The sequence below is a fragment of the Peromyscus maniculatus genome, chromosome 3, assembly GCF_049852395.1.
Source record: "Peromyscus maniculatus bairdii isolate BWxNUB_F1_BW_parent chromosome 3, HU_Pman_BW_mat_3.1, whole genome shotgun sequence".
Taxonomy (NCBI): domain Eukaryota; kingdom Metazoa; phylum Chordata; class Mammalia; order Rodentia; family Cricetidae; genus Peromyscus; species Peromyscus maniculatus.
This window is the reverse complement of record NC_134854.1, coordinates 159,155,855-159,175,919: the sequence shown is the minus strand read 5'-3', so window position 1 is coordinate 159,175,919 and position 20,065 is coordinate 159,155,855. Positions and strand designations below refer to the sequence as shown.

The 20,065-nt window shown below is 38.1% G+C and overlaps 1 pseudogene across 1 annotated transcript; it reads left to right on the top strand.

The window, feature by feature from the left end:
* Positions 1-19,192: 19,192 nt before the first annotated feature.
* LOC102914621 (ATP synthase peripheral stalk subunit d, mitochondrial pseudogene) lies at positions 19,193-19,835 on the top strand (annotated as a pseudogene). Its single transcript, XR_013050209.1, has one exon. The product of XR_013050209.1 is annotated as an ATP synthase peripheral stalk subunit d, mitochondrial pseudogene (transcript).
* The last annotated feature ends 230 nt before the right edge of the window (positions 19,836-20,065 follow it).

The following is a 20,065-nucleotide window of genomic DNA, read 5'->3' as shown; positions in this document are numbered from 1 at the left end:
TTTAAGCCCACTAATTTTAACCTTTTGTTTCCCTGAACAGTTCATTGGTCTCCAGCTAGAAGCATGTCTCTTCCCCCTCCTTTCCTGACAAATGACCTCACACATCCAGTGCTTAATAGTCCCATTTCTCTGCATTCCACTCATTCTCCAACCCACTACAATCTGGGCTCTTCCCTCAATACCAGCAACAGATCTCTGGTCTTTATTAAAGCATGATTTTTTGAAAGATTTTATTGTTGTTGACTGAAAATGTTAGTAGTTTGTACTTCTTTTAGTCATCCTTTTCTGAACGTGAAGGTGTACTTCAAAGATTATACTTGGGTCATCAGGAAGTGACACTTGGGCTCCCACTCAGCTTTGGTCTCCCATCTCTCAATGTCACTTTCTGGAAAAAGATAATGTGTCAATGTAGAAGTGACACTGTGGTCTTGTACAAAAGCATGGTTTTGTAGAATTTACGTTAGAGAACTATAATAAAGCAAGAATAGTGTTCCAAAACATTATATTAAGTAAAGTGAAATTCAATAGAAATGAAATACTGGAATATGATGTATAAATATGCTTAGTCAACAGAAGGGATTCTTTTTAATATATTTAAAACAATAGGGTGTTAAGAATTTATTCTTATTTGCTCTCATCAGAATGGTTGTGACTTTACAAAGGAAATTCAAATGTTGGAGCCTGGAGAAGTGGCTTAGTGGTTAACTGTGCATAATCTCTTGCTAAGGCCCTGAGATTGGATTTTTAGCACCCACACTATGTGGATCACAACCCCTATAACTCCTGTTCCAGGGAACCCAATACCTCTAGCCTCAGTGGACACCTGCTCTCAAGTGTAAACCAGTCCTCAGACCCATGTAAACATTTAATTTAAGATGATAAAAACAAATATTTAAGATTAAAAAACCAATCAAAAGTGGAAGTTCAATACCCACTATGATAGAACAGAAAAGTAAAATCATTGTGGGAGGTTACTGAGTCCAAAGGCGTGCCCTAGTGAATAAGATCTGCCTGTGTCTTTGCAAAAGAGGTCTGAAGAATTTTTCTGTCATCAACCCTGTGGAGAAATGGCAAGAAGTAACCAGTAACAAAAGAGTGGGTAAATTAAAAGCACTCTGCTAGTGTGAGTATCAGGGTGAAAAGCAATAAATAAAATAGGGAATGAATCCTCTGCCTGCCTTCACTGTTCAGTGTTAGTAAAATAATGAAACAGCAGAGAGACTGACAGAGAGGGAAGGGGACATTCTCTGAAGTCATCCACATTCCTGAATCACTCTTGTGTGACTTTCAAACTTGCCATGTTTCTGGCAAGGGAAATGAAGTTAACAGCCTTGCTCTATCCTTGTAAAGTCCACAAAAGACACATTAACATAGTTTATAACTGAACATTTAAATTTTGCCTTGGATTATGTAATGCTCATATGCAATAGATCCTTCTGGGATGCAGATGGAAGAATTTTAGATTAACGGTCAAGGGATCAAAATTCTAATCCAGAAATTACACAAGCCTTGAACAGGACCCCAAGTGTCCCATTTCTCTGAGCCTCATTTTCCCCTTCTCTGAAACAGTAAGTGTGTAGACTGAGTGATCTCCAAGCTCTCTTCAGCTCTGATTCTAGAGGGGAATAAAACTGACAAGCAAATTGGCTCTTCACCAGGGTACTTACTTGCTATTGAGTACAATTGCTTCCTTTTGGTAGAAGGACATGATCATTGCATTTATTTTCTTTAGGAGCGTAGTTGTTTTATATTTCCTCAGTGTGCCTATAAAGCTATGTGATACTTTTTGAACAAACATAATTAGGAATCATTCTTTGAATGATTCTCATCCAACCTTAGTTGGCAAAGTCCAGAGGTTGCAAATGGACTCTATTAAGGAAAACTTTATTGGTTTGAAACTCTTCAAATTAGGACTAGTAGAATGGCTAGGCAGGTAGAAGTGTGTGCTGTCAAAACTCACAACCTGAGCGCCAGGACCTCCATACTTGAATCATGGTATGCACATGTATGCACACACACACACACACACACACACACACACACACACACACACACTAAATAATGAAACAATATCTTAACAAATAGAAAAGAGAAACTTAGAAATAGCTTCTGAACTATATCTGAACTAAAAATGTTTATTTTTTAACTTTTTCAGTATCTTATCAACTTATTTGCTTATCATTGATATCTTCACTAGACATAAACTTTAATCTCTTGAGTGTTTTTAATTTTTTTTGCTATAGTGAGAAACTTCTCATAGCCAATATTGAACATGAGAATGGAGTGATGGAGTACCATAAGACAAAATTTGCTTTCTTCACTGTGCGGTTTAATTAGAACACAAGAAGGTAGCTTTTCTTGTATGACTTGTTAAACAGCAATTTTTTCTTTATTACAAAATATCAAGAGTTATTCTAAATAAGGCACAGAATAGATCAACATATTAAGGATAAATACATAATTCCTGTGGAGAATAGTGGAGTATAGCATGCTGATTACTCAATTCTTCTGTAGCTTTTTAAAAATAAGCTTTGCAACCATGAGAATTTGTATTTATAGTGAATATAAAAATTAGTGCTCTGAAGGATGTTAGTTTGGGGTTTCATTTGCTACTGTTGTAACTCCAGATTTTCATAACTCTCCTTAAACCACTTTCAGCTCTAATCTCCAGAACAAATATATAAATAAATCATTTAAGAAAATGTGAACATTCTCTTAGCAGAGTCATCACCTTTATTTTCCTGTAAGAATAAGTAAGTAGTAGAGACCTATTCCTGGAGCTGGCATTGGAAAACTATCCCTAAGGACATGAGGACAAGACTTTCACTGGCCTGAACACAAAGCTAAAACTAGAAAGAGTGAAAACATTATCCTTTATTCTAATATATTAATTTAAAATTTATTATTTTGACACTCTATACAGCTCTTATCATGGATAACAACTGGGAGAACATGTTTTTCCTTTTAAGGTATTTAGAAACAGTATTTTCCCATTTGGCTTCCACTTCAGGCTGCAATGACCAGTCTTCATAGTTCATGGTTAACTGGACTAGATTTAAATAACACAAGAGTCTTGCCTTTCTGGAAGGTCTGGAGAAATATCTCCAGGAGCAAAGAGTCATCTTGAATGTGGGCAGAAGCTGGCAAAAGGAGAAAGGTGGTTGAGCAGCAGCATTCATTTTTCTCTCTACCTCCTGACAGCAGATGCACAGCAACCCATGTTATCTCTCACAGTTAGAACTTGCTCTCCTTCTGTATCTCCCCATGCTGTGATGGGCAATTCCCTCAAATGGGAAAATATAGCATAAAATAAATAAAAGCCAAGATAAACCCTCCACCCTTAAGGTCCTTCTGGCCAGGTATTTGGTTATAGAAGCAAGACCCCAAGATACAAATGAAAGGAAGGAAACATGGATTACTGCAAGATCACATATGGTATTCTAGATTGCTGTCATTAACATGTCTGAGCCTCCTACATGAAATGTTAACAATTTTATAATGCCCAAGAAATTTAAGAAAAATATTTGTGAACACTAAAAACAATCAAGTTGCTTATTTTTATTCTATTTTAAATTTGTTTTATTTAATTATCACACTCCCTCTGGTGTTTATGTTCCTGTGTGTGTGTGTGTGTGTGTGTGTGTGTGTGTGTGTGTGTGTGTGTGTGGTAGCTGTAGAGGGCTGAGGATAACTTGTTGGAGTTAGTTCTCTTCTACCATTATGTGGATTCAAGGTTCAGGGATCAAACTGAACTCATCAGTCTTGGCAGCAAGCACCATTATCTGCTGAGCCATACTACAGCCTCTCCCTTCTTTCAAATCTTCGTTATTTCACCTCTCATCTGGTTCTGTTGCTTTCATCCATTATTAATCTGTTAGTGTAGAGTTTACATTCCATCACCCTGTCATCCCTCACTGAGTCCAAATTATTGTAAATAGGATTTTTGTTTATTATTGTTTTGTAACATGCTTTGTTAACACATTGCACTTGAAATCTGGTCAAAAAGAAGAAAAAGTTGGCAGATATTCTATTTGGGTTTTAGTTTCTTATTATTGTCAATCTTGAGTCAACATTCCATTATAATGATCAGTCATAAGTCTAGAACTATTTTTTTAGAAGAAAATGTAAAAATAGATGTAAATGTATTTCTATTCCTCACTAAAAGTGGCTAAATCATATCCTTGACACAACACTTAAAAACAGCGTCTCAAAAGTTTATAGTACATGCTGGGATTGGGAGAGATGGTTCAGCAGTGAAGACTACTGGCTGCTTTTGCAGAGATGCCAGGGTCAGTTCCCAGCACCCCCATATCCTCTTACAACAGTAACTCTAGTTTGAGGGAATCTGATGCCCTCCTCTGGGCTCCAAGTTCTCCCTCATGTATGCAGTGCACATGAATTCATAAAGCTCATGCAAATAAAAATAAATTAAAGAAGTAGATATTTTCTTTAAAATAGATAATTTGTGCTCTGTACAATAGAGTTTGTCAGAACTGACTTGATTATGCTTGTAATTGCCTGAATGGAATCCAGTCCCTTACTAGGTAAAGATTTCCTATGACAATTTAAAAGAAAGTCCCATGAAGTTTTGTGTATATATTCCTGCCTGTACACATGCCTTATCCTAATTATGTGAAACAATAGCATTAATAAAATTTTCTGCTCTTTGTTCCTAAAATGCAACAGAAAGAACTACCTATCTTTTGTAAACTCAGTAGAATTGAGATCCCTTATTATCTACATTTAAGATTTATAAAGAAGACTCTATGTTGATTCTAGTCACCTGTGCTTTGCCCTCTCCATGCTGGAAAGTAGGCCTTAGCATGCTGAGTTGTGTCTTTTTTAAATCTAATTTTTATGCTACTTTAAGAGCTCCATCTTATTATTTTCATCTGAAGTATTCAGGCTGCCTGAATGTCAGGACATTGATATTGATGTTTCTCCCACAGGGCTCCTCTTCTGCTAGCTGTTCTTAACATGTGAGTTACAAATCCACATCTCCTTGTGTGGAGAAGGAACCGGTCTTTCCTCCTGCTGGGACTTTAGTGCATGCCGCAGTATTTTTTGAAAATGTAATGTTTGGTTATCTGTTGGGTGAATCCTTGCTAAAATCTGCTCTCATCAATTTACTTTAAGAACAGCAATGAAAGGTCCAAAGTCCTCAAAGCTAGTTTATGAATTAATTCAAAATGCGGTACCACTGAAAACTCTGGCAGTGCCTGGTGATCTCAGCCTTCTTTGGAGCTTTGTACTTCCTTTTTCAGTACTTGGTCTTGAACCAAGTACCTCATGAATGCTAAGCAACTGGGCTAATATGGAGATGCATTCCTGTGGCCCCCTCCCCTTTTATCTTAAGATCGCTTTACTTCTTACTATGTTGCTCAGGCTGACCTACAACTAACTCCATATATGTGTAACCCAGGAAAGACTTGAATTTGAAACCTGCTTGTCTTGGCCTTCCATATACCTGGGCCTCTACCCCCAGACCTGACACATTCATTCTGCCCAGGGATTATTGAGCCTTTGTGTTGAATCAACTCATGCAACATCATGTGGACCAACTGACCCCGATTAAAGATGTTCCAAGTCTATCTGCTTCCATTGGTTCTCTTTAGCCTGGATTTTCCAATTTCTACTCAAATTTCCCAACCCTGATGTATTCTCATAATTCTAATAGCAAACTCAGCTCTCCTTGCTCTGGAAGTTGTCTTTGGCTGAGACAACAGGGGCATTGTAGTATTTTTCTGTGTCTGTGACACAACATGAAGACTGAGTGCCTTTAATTTTATTTATTTTCTGATTTTCCAATGTGTTGAGGGGCTGAGAAAAATGGCTAAGTATGTGAAGGTACTTGCCACTAAATCTGATGACCTGAGAATCATCCACAAAACCACATAATTGGAAGGGGAGAACTGACTCCTGCAAGTTGTCCTCTGCCACATTTGTGCTGTGGCATGCAAGCAAACACACACACACACACACACACACACACACACACACACACACACACACAGAAGGAGATGCAATGAATATAAGCAAAATATATTTAAGAATGTAAAAAAATAAAATATATTGTATCTTGACACTTTTTCAGTAATGTAAATATTTAATTATTTAATATTGTGAATCAAATTAATATGTAACACTTAACTACAATGGCTAAGTTCTGTAAGTATATAATATGCTTAATTGCCACAATGATTTTATTTTGTCATGAGATCATACAGGCATTCATAACACATATATACTCCAGAGACAACCCTTGTCTTTACTCTAATAGTGAAAATAATCCCCCTGTGAGTATAGGTAGGACCTGTCCCCTGCCCCATTCCATCTCACCCCATAAAGGAAGGAAAACAGTGCAAAATGTGTATTATTTAAAGTGCATGTTGTTCGTTTGTTTTGTTCCTGGGGAAAATATGCTGAAAAGGCAATTTAAGGAAGGAGGGGTTTATTTTAGCCCACAGTTGAAGGGTAAACGCCCTAATGTCTGTGGGAGGCATGGTGCCAGGAGCTTAGTTGAGTCAACTAAACTACATCTGCAGTCAGCGAGTGGTGATAAATGATGGGACTCAGTTCACTTTCTCCTTTTAATAAAGTCCAAGACCTTACCCCTCAGAATATTGCCACCCACTGTTAAGATGAGTCTTTCCACATTACATAACCTAATTTAGATGGTCCCTCACGATCATGACCACAGTTTTGTCTCCTAGGTGACTGCATTCTGTCAAGTTGACAGTCACTATTAAGCATCACAGAAAGACAGCCAATTAGTTCCATAGTACTCATGCAAACAAATATTGAATCTACTTATTCCCTTTGTCATTGTTAGATGACATTATCTCAAGTGTTAATCAAATTTGAAAACATTTGTGTTTATATTAAACAAAGTGAATCTGATCAAAACATTCTATAATTTAAACAGCCTATTTAATTATAAATTATAGTGTATTACTATAACATTATTTGTATATCTCATTTTTAAAAAGAAATAAGAATTTGTTAAAAATGAGGCTTCAAATAACAGTCTGAATTTCAATATTCAAAAAAGCTCAACTAATTTTATAACGCATTGCCCCCCCAAAAAACTTTACCTTGAAAGTAAACTTGGAATGAAGAAGGAGACAAAGAAAAGAAAAATGTCCAGTAGAAGGTTAGAAGAAGAAGACAAGGGAAGAGGAGTTCCAGGGACAGCCTGCCTACTCCAGCTGGGGTCCTTGTGTGAACCAGTATCAATAGCTACACATTCTACAGTCTCTGTTGACTGGTGATTAAAACAGGAACACGTCTGGGCACCTTAAATGGACTAGAGGAAAGCGATTTATATGGATGAGCAAAGCTTGTGGAACAGAATTTGAGTGGGACCAGACATGTGTGTGCTCATGCCACTGTGAGTTAATGTGGTCGACAATGTGCTTGTGAAACACAATTGAAGAGCAGGGCAATGTTCCTAGAATGTGTCATAGAGATCAAGAAGTTGATGAATTTGAACAACTATGTACCTAAGCTTTAGCCTCAGAATGGGATTTTTAAAGCAGAAGAACCACAAATTGAGATGTCAGTACTTACCTCAGCTCCTGTGTTAATGTTGTTCAGGCTCTAAGGAAAAATCATTAGTAAAGTGAACAAATGAAACAATTCATTGTTTTGACTAAAGTTCCTTTAGTGAAGGTAAATAACACCCCTTGCAATGTAGGGAGGGATTCCAGTGCCGATAACTAGAAGAGCTCCAGGTCCATTAATAAAAAGAACTGCTTAAAGGTGCACGCCTTTAGTCCCAGCACTCGGGAGGCAGAGGCAGGTGGATCTCTGTAAGTTCAAGGCCAGCCTGGGCTACAGAGTGAGTTTCAGGACAGGCTCCAAAGCTACACAGAGAAACCCTGTCTCGAAAAACCAAAAAAAAAAAAAATTACTAAGTGTCCCATGCAGATATTATTTTGTCTTTAGACCTCTTTTAGCTTTCCTCCTGAATTTCTCACAGAAATAAAAAGGATAGATAGCTTTTGACTGAGTTTGAAATAGAATATAGCTGGAGTTTTCTTTATCAGTCATAACAGAGATGCATTGATTGACAAAGGTCTGGGGTTACAAGAGTTTTAACATAAAATCCAAAGTCTTTTACATGTGAACAATTTGAAAACAAGTAAACTTATTAATATAATTCTAGCACATTTCTGTGGGTGTGCATTGTTCTAAATATCACACTTTTAGTCCTCATTGCAATTTGAAGTGGGTTCCTGTAACCTTGGTATATAGATGGGGAAACAAGACATTAATGCCATTAGACCATCTTAGGAATGCTGGCTCTAGAGTTGCAATATAAGCCACCAGAACCTTAGGACCAGGCCTGACTGACTCTCAAGAACTCCACAAAGATTAAATTAACCATTTTGCTCTTCCCATGAAACAGACTAACCTATATCTTTTGGGTTTTTTTTTAAGAGCATCTTACAGATATTCAAAAAATCTGAGACTCCTGAAAAGGAAGGCAAGCATTGTGGATACGTTATACGTTTCACATAATCTTTTGAGAACCTTACACTTGTAGTATCAGAGCACCATGGAAGGAGGTAAATAGTGTTTTCTTTTCCCTTCACCCTTTACCCTTGGGTGTTATACTTTCATTTTTGGAGGAAAAAAAATCACTTTTATTCTTGCCTTCCAAGAAAAATCCTTCTATTAATAATAATGCAGAAATGATCCCAGGCCATCAGATGTTTGTAAATTACAATAAGCCACATGGCTTTATGCTTAGAAAGTTTTTTCCTCCCCCATCTTTAGACTTTCAGAGCAAGGCAGGAATTGTAATGCTTTCTTCTAGACTCTAATCAAGGTTACTTTAGCAAAAAGCTTATAAGTTACAGGCACATATTACTGCTGAGGGAAAAGTAATTTGTTGTAATCGTTTTTAATTATAGTTATTTTTAATTATCTTTGCTGTATGTGTAAACATTAAAAATACAAACAGCGCTGCTATCGCACAGATGGTTGGTGCCGTTCCCCAGGCTGTCAGGCACCATTGGAACACCACTGCCTCCTTCTCCCTGTTTGTAAGGAAAGGCAATAAACTTGCTTCTTGGAAACTGTTTTCATGTTTGAGCAAACTGGCTGTGGCTCAGGATGGGAAAAGCAAGCCGGAAAATCCTGTCATCCCTCCTATCTGCCTCAGTAGGACTGTTGAATCCCTCTTTCTCTGGGATGCTCCTCATGGTGAATGGCTCAGGGTCTCATAGTGGACACCAAAGAGAAGGCTTTGTTCAGTTTTACTCCAATTGAGTCAACTACCCAAGACTAGAAATAGTTATTTTAAAGGCCCCCTTTTCAAAGTTGAATAATACTTAAAGGAAACAGCAATACAAAGTGCACATATACAATATTCTAAATATATTATTTTATTCAGGTTCCCATACAATAACTAAATCAATACAACTCAACATCCCGTGCTTTGACTGCTCACTAATATCACCCTATGGTTACAGAAAGCATCTACCTTTTTTTCCCCTGCTGAACTTGAAAACTAGATTTGTGCCACCTACTGGTCAGTCCTGGAGTGGGCTGTACTTCAGTGTGGGCTTCCTTTGACTCGACTTTAGGGATGCTATACTGCGTTCATGGGAGAGGGAGAGGGGGAGAAAGAGAGACAGAGAGACAGAGACAAGAAAGAGACAGAGACAGAGATGGAAGAAGGGATAGGGGAAGGGAGGGAGGGAGCACACACACCTGGTAGAAAAAGAAAAACAGGTAGGTCAGATTGCATGGCTCAGTGGGTAGAGGCACTTGCTACAAAGTCAGACAAACTGAGTTGAATTGCAGGAATCCACATTGTAGAGGAACTGACTCTTACAAGGTGTCTGAACTCCATGTGAGTTCCAAGAAATGTATCTGTATACACATATGTGTGTGCACACTCACAGACACATGCACACAGAAATGTAGACACATACACATACACACATATGCACACACCCATATGCATAAGCACATATGAACACACACACACACACAAACACAAGCACACATACACACACAAATAAATGAGTGTAAAAAAATCATATACCACCACAGAATTTTGATCATCAGCTTTTAAAAACAATTGTTAGAATTAGAATGTTATCTGTCTACAAGTATAATTGCAACTAAAAGAGCACTGTAGATGAATTTCTAAATTATTAGCCACCAACTAACCTTAGCTCACCACACCGCCATAGCTTCCCAAGCAGAGCCTCTTCCTGTCTAACCTGCACCTTTATTGTCTTCCTGTTCTGCCTTCTCATTGGCTTTAAGCCAAGTCACATCACTTCCTCGTCACTGTCTGTCTATACAGACCTCCAGGTATCTGTGGTTGGTGCTGGGATTTAAGGCTTGTGTCACGAACTTGGCTGTGTCCTTGAACACACAGAGACTCTGCCTGCCATGTGATCAGATTAAGGGCATGTGCTACCAATGCCTGACTTCTGTTTATGGCTGGCTATGACCTCTGATCTCCAGGGAAACTTTATTTATTAACATTCAAATAAATATCACCACAGAGCACAGTTCTGGGTAGTTCAATCAGCTAAGTGGGCAACAGATGAGGAAGATGTTTGTATTCTTCTGATTTGCCATCAATTATTCTGAAGGTCTGGGGGCACACAGAGGAGCTGACAGAAACAACCATGTGCCAAATTCCTGATTTCATGTACCTTTCATACACAACACTGAGGTGCTGATGTGGTCGAAATTCATTGGGTTGTGAGTGCTGATGCCTCTTAAGTGAGATCATCACACTACAATTACCTGTAAGAGCTCTCTTGCCTTTTTCTTTTAATGAGGACAAAGTGAGAAAATGTCATTTGTGGACTAGTAAGTGCCCCATCACAGGACACAAAACATGCCATTATCTTGATTGTGGACTTCCGAGCATCCAGCACTTCAAGGAATAGATTTCCAACTTTCATAAGCTCCTGGGCCCATGGCATTTTATAATAGAAGCCCAACTAGAATAATCAATCATGTATAAAAAGGCACAAAACCCAAAAGTAAGTATTTGGGTTTCTTCTCATGGCAAATCGATGAGGAGACATGGTAGGCTAACATTTACTCAGGGTCGAGAAAGAAAACTCTAAGTGTTAAAAATGTTACATCTTCTTTTGACGAAAATAATTGTTAATGACAAAGCATTAAAGATTATTAAAGATTGAATGTTAATTTATTACTGAAGGTGCCAGATGGACAGTCCCAGAGAGCATGTCATTTTGTGGTGTGTGTGTGTGTGTGTGTGTGTGTGTGTGTGTGTGTGTGTGTGTGTGTGTGTGTGAAATAAGTTAACAAAGACTGCTCTATAATTTCATGCCAATTTTATATTTAATGATGAAACTGCCCTTATTAAACCTTAGAACATTGCTGAGACTATGGAAGATCACTCAGCATTGTCCTATCAATTTGGAGGATGTGATAAAGGGTCCTGCCAGTATTTCACTTACATATAGAATATCATAAGCTTCAGCTACTGTGTTATATAATCTGGTGTCTACTGCAGGAGTAGGAATTTCCAGTTTGATGTTTTGACTATAAAAGTGGATTTTCTTTGTAAGGGTAAGTAATTCAAATATATGGTCTTGCATTTACTCTTGAAAAGAGTGTAAGTTCAGCAATATACACCTTTTTAATTTTTAAATTGCATTTGTCTGCTGGCCCACCTGGATGGACCAGGTAATTTTGTACACTGACCTTTGCTCCTTTTATATTGACCTTTTCCAGATCTTTCCTTTCTATCTTTGCTTAAACCTAACCAAATCCAAGTCCAAACGCCATTTATTAGCTGCATCTAAGGAGTCATGAAGTCTTTCCTAACACTCTCTTGCTGATCACTCTTATATTTTTTGATGCCTGCCTGGAATTATCTCCCAAATGCTACACACATATTCAGTTACTAACTTGAAATTTTAATATGACGTCTGATGAACACATAGAACAGTTACAAATCTGAATTCCTGAACTCATTCCAAAATTTCTCCTCTGTGAGACACATCAGTACATCTAAGGGCTTCTCTATCTTTTAGTGCCTTGGCTAAAAGACATTTCTCTAGCACAAATCCATTTGAATCTTAGAAGGTTGGAATTGAGGTATGGATTCTGAGAGTTACCCTATACTCCACAATGTGAACTTATGATTTATTTATTTATTTGCACTTCACACAGAATTTCTCACTTGAACACTAATCAATTAGAAACATTGAAACCTCGCACTTGATGATAGTATAATGTTTCAGTCTTAAATGATGTGCACAGTGTCCTTGGACACCAGTGACAGCTCAGATTAAATATGAGTTACGTTTTGTGATTTAGGCAATAACGATTGAACCACAGTTCTACAGTTAGGTCAACACTCTAGCTTCTTTCTGCCTCTTCCATCCAATTTCACCTCATTTTCATCCATTCTAGAATATACAGATGAGATGCTTTCTCAACTCAAATCTAAGTCTTAAACTGAAGTCCAGATGTCCGCAGTCCAGCACTCACAGATTGTTATGGAAACTGGGTCTTTCCAAATTTGTCCTCCAGTTTAGAGTTGTAGACTTCCATCTTCATGCTTATACATTCAAGATCATAAAATTACTGCCCTTTTTCCATATATCCTGACTATGCATTTATCATAAATAAAAAAGAGGAGCATGGAAAAATGACTCAGTGGTTAAAAGTGGTTGCCTGCTTGTCCTCCAGGCGATGTGAGTCCAGTTCTCAGCAACCACATATGGCTGCTCACAACTGCCTGGAATTCCAGCTCTAGGTGTTCTGGTGCAATCTTCTGGCCTCCTTGGAGAATGGAGAGAAGGCAGGGAGGGAGGGAGGAAAGAAGGTAGGGAGGGGGAGGGAGGGAGGGAGGGAGGGAGGGAGGGAGGGAGGGAGGGAGGGAGGGAGGGAGGGAGGGAGAATAATAGGGCAGTGCTAGTATCAGTAAAATGGAGCCATTCTGGAAATCTTCATGACCTCCCATCCTGAAGAATCTTGTCTTATGTATCCCAATTGTTGGGTTGTTTGGGTCTGGAAACAACTACCTCTGTCTCATTTATTGATTCTCATTTATTGATTGTTCATTGAGATTTACCTTTTAACTGGAAAGGATACTCTATAATAGATACTTGACCAGTTTTGGCATACATAGCCAAGAACACTGGGTCTGTTTTACTATCTAAAAGAGAGGACATTGTGGTTGTTGGAATGAGATATCACCATTTTATTGGAAATCTGAATTTTTATTTTATAAGATTGAAGGTTACAATTAATAGATTGCTTTAGTGCTCAGAAGAGACTTTGAACATTAAAACATTTTTGAGACTTTAAAGGATTATGTGAACTTTTGAAGTTGGACAACATGCCTTTTGGATGATATTTCCATGAGAGTAAGGGGGTTTAAAAGTAGAATCTGATGACTGGAATGAGATGTACCACATATTCGCAGGAATATGAGTACATGGTCCCCAGTTAGTGACACTGTTTGTGTAGGTTAAGAAGGTGTGGTCTGTTGAAGGAAGGCTGTCACTATGGGGAGGCTTGGAGGTTCAAAGCCCATTCTCTGTTTCCAGTGTGATCTCTCTGCTACTTGTTGGGGGTTAAAGGTATGAGCTCCCTGCTGCTTGCTGCCTCAGCTCTGCCATCATGGATCATATCCCTCTGCAACTATAAGCCGCTTAAACACTTTCTTCTATGAATTACTTTGTCCGTGGAGTTTTGTCACAGCAACAGAATAAAAACTGAATGAGTATCAAACAATAAGTCAAAATATGAGAGTGTTATTTTCATAAAATTTATAAATTCAGTTCATGGAGCTGCTTTTCATGAGACAATTAAGTGGAGAAAACTATCCATTCTGATTGCCCACATTTATTGGGTCAGCTTGTTTCTCAGGCGAATGCTTAGATGCTTAGGGGCTCTCCAGCACATGTTTTACCTCTTCTCATAGTCCTCTCATTTTCATGGTTCAGAAGTTGAAGAGCAAAAATGACCTAAAAATATTGTTCTAAGAATAGCTGAAAGCTTATTAATATGCCTTGGCTCAGTGTAAGAAATATTAATTAGATGTGTTCTTCCTGAGAAATCTGTTGGCTTCTATAAGGAATTTCTCATTGGTGACATTTAAAAACGTCACCACCAAATTTTTGATAGTTCTCATTAAGTTTATAGAATTTCAGCACTATGTATTGTTGTCAGGAGTTCTTTTATGACTCAAGTACGTGTGACCTCTGCTGTTTAGCCCTATGGTATGTATTGTAGTAAGCTAAATATTTCTCTGAAATGTGGGATAATTATAAGCCTTGCTGTATAAGTAGTGGTAGCCACAGGCCAAGTCACTTCCTCACATAGTGTGTTATGTAGTAAACCCTGAGTTCACAGGAGAGATTACCACGCAGGTTACTGGTTCACAAGTATCACAGGCATATGTTCATAGCATCCTTTCCATGTCTGTCCCTAAAAATACAGACCTTCTAGTGAAGCTTGGTGTAAATGAAGAGTAAATCACAACTCAAGAAATGGGAAACATGAATATTTAGACATTCCTCAAAGAAATGGTGAAATCTGGTTAAAGAGGGGAACTCTGAAGACAGAAATAATGAAAGTAAGAAGTAAGGAGAGAAGGAGGAATGGAGGGAGGAAAGGGAGGAGAGAGGGAGGGGAGGAGGGAAAGAAGAAGGGATGGAGGGAGGGAGAAGGGGAGGGAGGGAGGAAGGAAGGAAGAAAGGGAAAGATAGGATGGAGGGGAGAAGGAAAGAAAATTCTGGAAGGGAAAATATTGAATAGAGACCGTGGGACAACCTGCCTACATTAATGTCAATAAAGATATATTAGGATGATGAAAGTAGGAGTTAAGAGGAGAAATGTGAGTCATTTCAGTTTGATTCAGAAAGAAACTGAGGGATGCATAATTCTGGAAATGGAAAGAGATTAGATGAAGCTGTGTTTCCAGAAGATTAATTTTATAAGCACTATGAAGAGTGGATTGGCATGAAACTGGATTGAGAGAACAGCTCGCCATGTGTTGAAATAATCCATGTGTGAAGCTATGAGAGACAGGGCAAAATGGGAACTGCTGTAATGGAAACAAGGAAAAAGAAGAAAGAGTCGTTATGCAGAACAGCAACAGACCGGCTTTAGAGTGAGCCAGCTGAGAAGGGGAGGCTCAGCTGACTGTCATAGCGTTAGCCATGCTTATAATACTGTGTGTGTCCCATTCTGTTTCTACAACAGAGTGTTTACAAATAGTGAACCCCATGTCTAGAGTTCCCTCATTCTAAAATAATCTCCCAATTATTATTGGGAGTAATATTGCTGTAATTTGTGCTCTGTTTAATGAAAATGGTAATTTCTTCATTCTAACTACATTGGTGGCTTCCAAGATAAACCACTGTCTTCTTTCTCAAAATGTATCATACATCCCAGTTCCTCTTCACAAAATGCTTTGTAAAGTATTTGGACCATTGGCACTCTACATCTGAAAGTGACCAAGATATTATACTACTCTGAGCTGAAGGTGTACACACAAATAATTTAAAACGTTATCAACAATTAATACCTGAACTCTCTAACAATATTATGCTTCTTAGATCTGGGGAAAATGACCAGCTGGTTACCAAATCCATGCTTCCCTCTCTACTGAAAGCTGAATTTGACTTCATTTCCCTTATGAATAGCTGTGGCCACATTATTGCCAATGAATCACTGGCAGTAATGATGAACACTATTTTTGGACTGTGCCCACGTAATTATCTACATCTACATTTCTATACTGTGAATTTCATGGAAGTCATTCCATGTATGCTATTTTCAAGTGGCCTTGGAAAGCATATGTCAATGTTAGGTGGACATCAGTCAGTTGGAGGTACTGAAGGACTAGACAAACTCCACCTCCATAGTGTATCTTGGTCTCTAATGTGAAGGAGTTACACATTAAAGCCACTGAACAACTTAAGACATATCCATTGAAACAGTCACACTAATGCTAAGGTATAAAGTTTCTCAAAGAAATGTTATTTGACAAAAGTGGAATCATGGCCAAGATTCAGTTTGTTGAAATGACTGTAAAATCTGGTACTATAGCCAAAACTGGAAATGCTTTGTGTAAAATACATGTCTAAAGTTTGCAGAACCTTTTGGTGAACACAGCCAAGGAAAAGCTGCTCTCTTAGGTGAGTTGTACCAGTGAATAATTTTAGGTGATAATGCCAGAAGGTCATTTTGAGAATCACAAAACCACATTCTAAGTATAAAGCTAGGGTGAGAAGCAGAGTCAAGGAAAAGCACAGTCACGAGCAGCAGAGGACACCAAATGAACATGTTCTTCCTGTTTCTCTATTTGCTTCCCGGGAAGGGGGTAAGCTATTTTCTCCCCCTTTATGGACTGATACTTCACAAAACACTGTGTGCAAAAATGAACCTTCTCTTTTTTCTAAGCTAATTATCTCAAGTCTCTAGTTTTAGGAATGTAAAGCAGAATGATACAGTAATGGGAATTTAAAAAATCTATGATGGGACAACAGAGATTAGAATGAGATTGCTGTGACTGCCAAGGAGCGGGAAATAAAGAGAAATTTAGAGTTATATTGGAAAAATATAGGCTAAAGTTAGACCATGAGAAGGCAGAATTGTTGATAACGTCAAACAGATAGAACCTTGAGTTTACCAAATGTGGGAGGAAACCTGAGCAACAGAAACCTCCAAGTAAGAATGTGGACATTGAAAGTTAAGAACTTGGAAGAGAAACAAATCACGTGACAGCAACATTGGATCTAGAACCCAAATAAAACAAACAAAACTGATAAAATTCAATGAAAATAAAGTGTGTCATTTAGGATCTTGTGATGGTATATTAGGCAGAAAAACTGCTATTATAAAATTCACACTAACATCAGTGGCTGAAAAGATGAATATTGTTTTTTCTATGTTTTTTCCCTTTTGAAATGGAGTACCAGTATGTAGAATATTTATTTTCTGTCATTTTCATAGGTCTTTAAGAGGCTCTGCTTCAGTCCTGGGTTGCAATTGGTGAAAGAGTCTGGTTTTGAATCAGAAAAGGCCCATAAATATTTCCATTTTAATTAGTTCCACGTTCTTATGGAGAATGGCACCCACACAAGAGACCAAGTAGAAAAGCCCAGTCACGAGATTCATGAGCTTTGCCTAATGAGTTGCCATTATTCTAACACTCTATTGGGCAAAACAAGGCACATACAAAATTCATAATACTAGAATATAACCTAACCATAGTGCAAGAATGAAACAAAAAAAAAGAGGGACATCAATGTATAATTTCACTAAAGTGAAAGCTTCAAATGTCCAACTAAAGATTCACATGGGTAATTTCTAAACAATAAACTACTGTGTCACATAAGGGCTTTATTGGAGAAGATAACTGAGAAAAAGAAAAAGAATGGAGGCCTTGAGAACATTCAGATGACAATGTGAATCGAACACAGTTAATAAGTAAGGATTATTAGTTACTTCTGTGTCATTATGAACACACACAGGACAGAAACAACTAAAGGAATGATTATTTTAGCTCAAATGATTTCATTTCATAATGATTGAGGAAAGAAGGGTCAAGCTCATGGAAGATGGAGCCTAAGATACAGAATACCCCCATCCTGCCAGGTCAGGGAAATGAGTTTGGCAGGAAAAAGTGGTGGGTACATCCTTCAAGGGCTCACCCCAGTGATCTAGTTCAACTTGCTGTGCTTAACAACTGGAGAGTCCACAGCACCCCACACTAAGGTCACCAGCGGGATACGAGATTTTCAAACACACGAGCCGATTCAGGGCATTTGAACTCAAGTCATAACAAATGGGGAAAGCAAGGGGAGTCTGAAGAGTCCCTGGCTGGTTTTCCACTCAAAGAAAGCCATGGCATGATCAAAAGAACATTCTTAAGTCTGAGTGAGTTATAACTTCCAGGGGTATCTCTGTAGTGCACAGCTTTTGCTTGTAAATATTCCAGAAAACAACTTGGCTTTAGACTACATACAATGGTCCTTCCAAAGGTCTAGGTTTGAGTTTAGTATTCAAATAAACTTTCTTATATAGAAGTCCTTTCACAAACTGGCAAATTGAAAACATGCTAGAGTGGCCAGGTATTCTTGAGAATGAAGGAGTAAAATCATGAATAAATGATGGAGATACAGTCATGTCATAAGAGATGCTAGTGTCAACAGTGAGGAGAACAATTAGGTAAAGTATAACCATTTACAAAAAAGAAGAGGTTTTGAATAATTTAATGAAACCCATGATAGCTCCAAGCAAACGTTTCTCCCCTTTCAACTCTTCACATATTATCAGCCTGATGATCTGCTATACAATTTTGTGAAAAAGTTTTCCATTTTGCTATCATTTGTGTTCTTTAAAAAGTCAGCACATCAGCATTTATCATTCATTGCTAAGATCAGTCACTTACCCAGGAGAACTCAAATATCAAGATTATAAATAATATGACTGAATATTAAAATATTTTGTTAGCCTTGAAAAAGTTTCATTAGATGTCTTAATTTGAGATCATCTGAACACAAATATTTCTTGATAAAGTGACTTGAATTCATCAATGGTCTTTGTACATATTTCAGTATTTCAAACTAAGAATGGCCTCATTCAATTATAGCCCCTGCTCTTAATTTAAATGTATAAGATTTTTAGTAATATTAATATTTTCTGTGTCCTAAATAATTCTGAGATTCAAATATGACAAATACATTTGTGAACATAAACCATTCTTCCTGACTTTGAAATATGCTTAGCCCAATGGATAAAAGCATGGGTGTTTGTTAAAGTCAGACAGACTTGTGCCTGGTGTCTTGGTTCTGCCATTCAATAAGAAAAAGCCACCATCCTGTGCACAAGATTCCTTCACTAATGAACAGCACTTGTTGAAGTAACATTCCTAACTGCATCAACAGGAGTAATTCCCTAGTAGAATGTGAGGGGAAAGTGTGTGCTGGTCCCCAATTTTTTTTCTTTCTCCTGCCTTTAGGCCAGTGGTTCTCAACCTGTGGGTCACAATACTATGAGGGTCACATATCAGATATTCTACATATTAGATATTTATACTACAATTCAAAACAGTAGCAAAATTACAGTTATGAAGTAGCAACAAAATAATATAATGGTTGGGGGTTCATCACAACATAAGGAACTATATTAAAGTGTTGCAGCATTAAGAAGATTGAGGGAGAACTTCCGGCGGTCCACTTCAGTTCCTTACTGCTGGGGACAGCGGTCCGCCGGGGTCGGTGAAGGATCCCAAGATGGCTGCGCGTAAATTTGCTCTAAAAACCATTGATTGGGTAGCTTTTGTGGAGATTATGCCCCGAAACCAAAAGGCAATTGGAAACTCCCTAAAGTCCTGGAGTGAGACCCTCCATACCAGGTTGGCTAATGTGTCTGAGAAACCACCAGCGATTGACTGGGCTTATTACAGGGCCAATGTGGCCAAGGCTGGCTTGGTGGATGAATTTGAAAAGAAGTATAATGCCCTGAAGATTCCAGTGCCCAAGGATAAATACACAGCCCTGGTGGACAGTGAGGAAAAGGAGGATATGAAGACCTGTGCTGCGTTTGTGTCTGAATCCCAGGCCAGGATCCGGCAATATGAGGCGCAGCTGGAGAAAATAAAGAACATCGTCCCCTTTGATCAGATGACCATTGACGACTTGAATGAAATCTTCCCAGAAACCAAGCTGGACAAGAAGAAGTACCCGTACTGGCCTCATCAGCCCATTGAGAACCTGTGAAACAGGCCAGGAGGGAGCGCCAGCCTTTCATTCTAAAACTCTGGACATTAAAATAAAACATTTACATAGAAAAAAAAAAAAGAAGATTGAGAACCATAGCTCTATGGACTTTAGGTGACTCTCACACACCTGTGTTACTTAATCTTTGTCATATGTGGAAATTGTATTCCTAAAAGAACAGCTAGTTGATAAGTCAATAATGGCTGTGACTGCTCCAATAAAAATAATGTGTCTAAATACAGGATTGTGTTTTATTAGGAACACTTGTTCACAGTTGCATTTCAAATATTTGAAATTAGCTTAGGCAGTAAAGT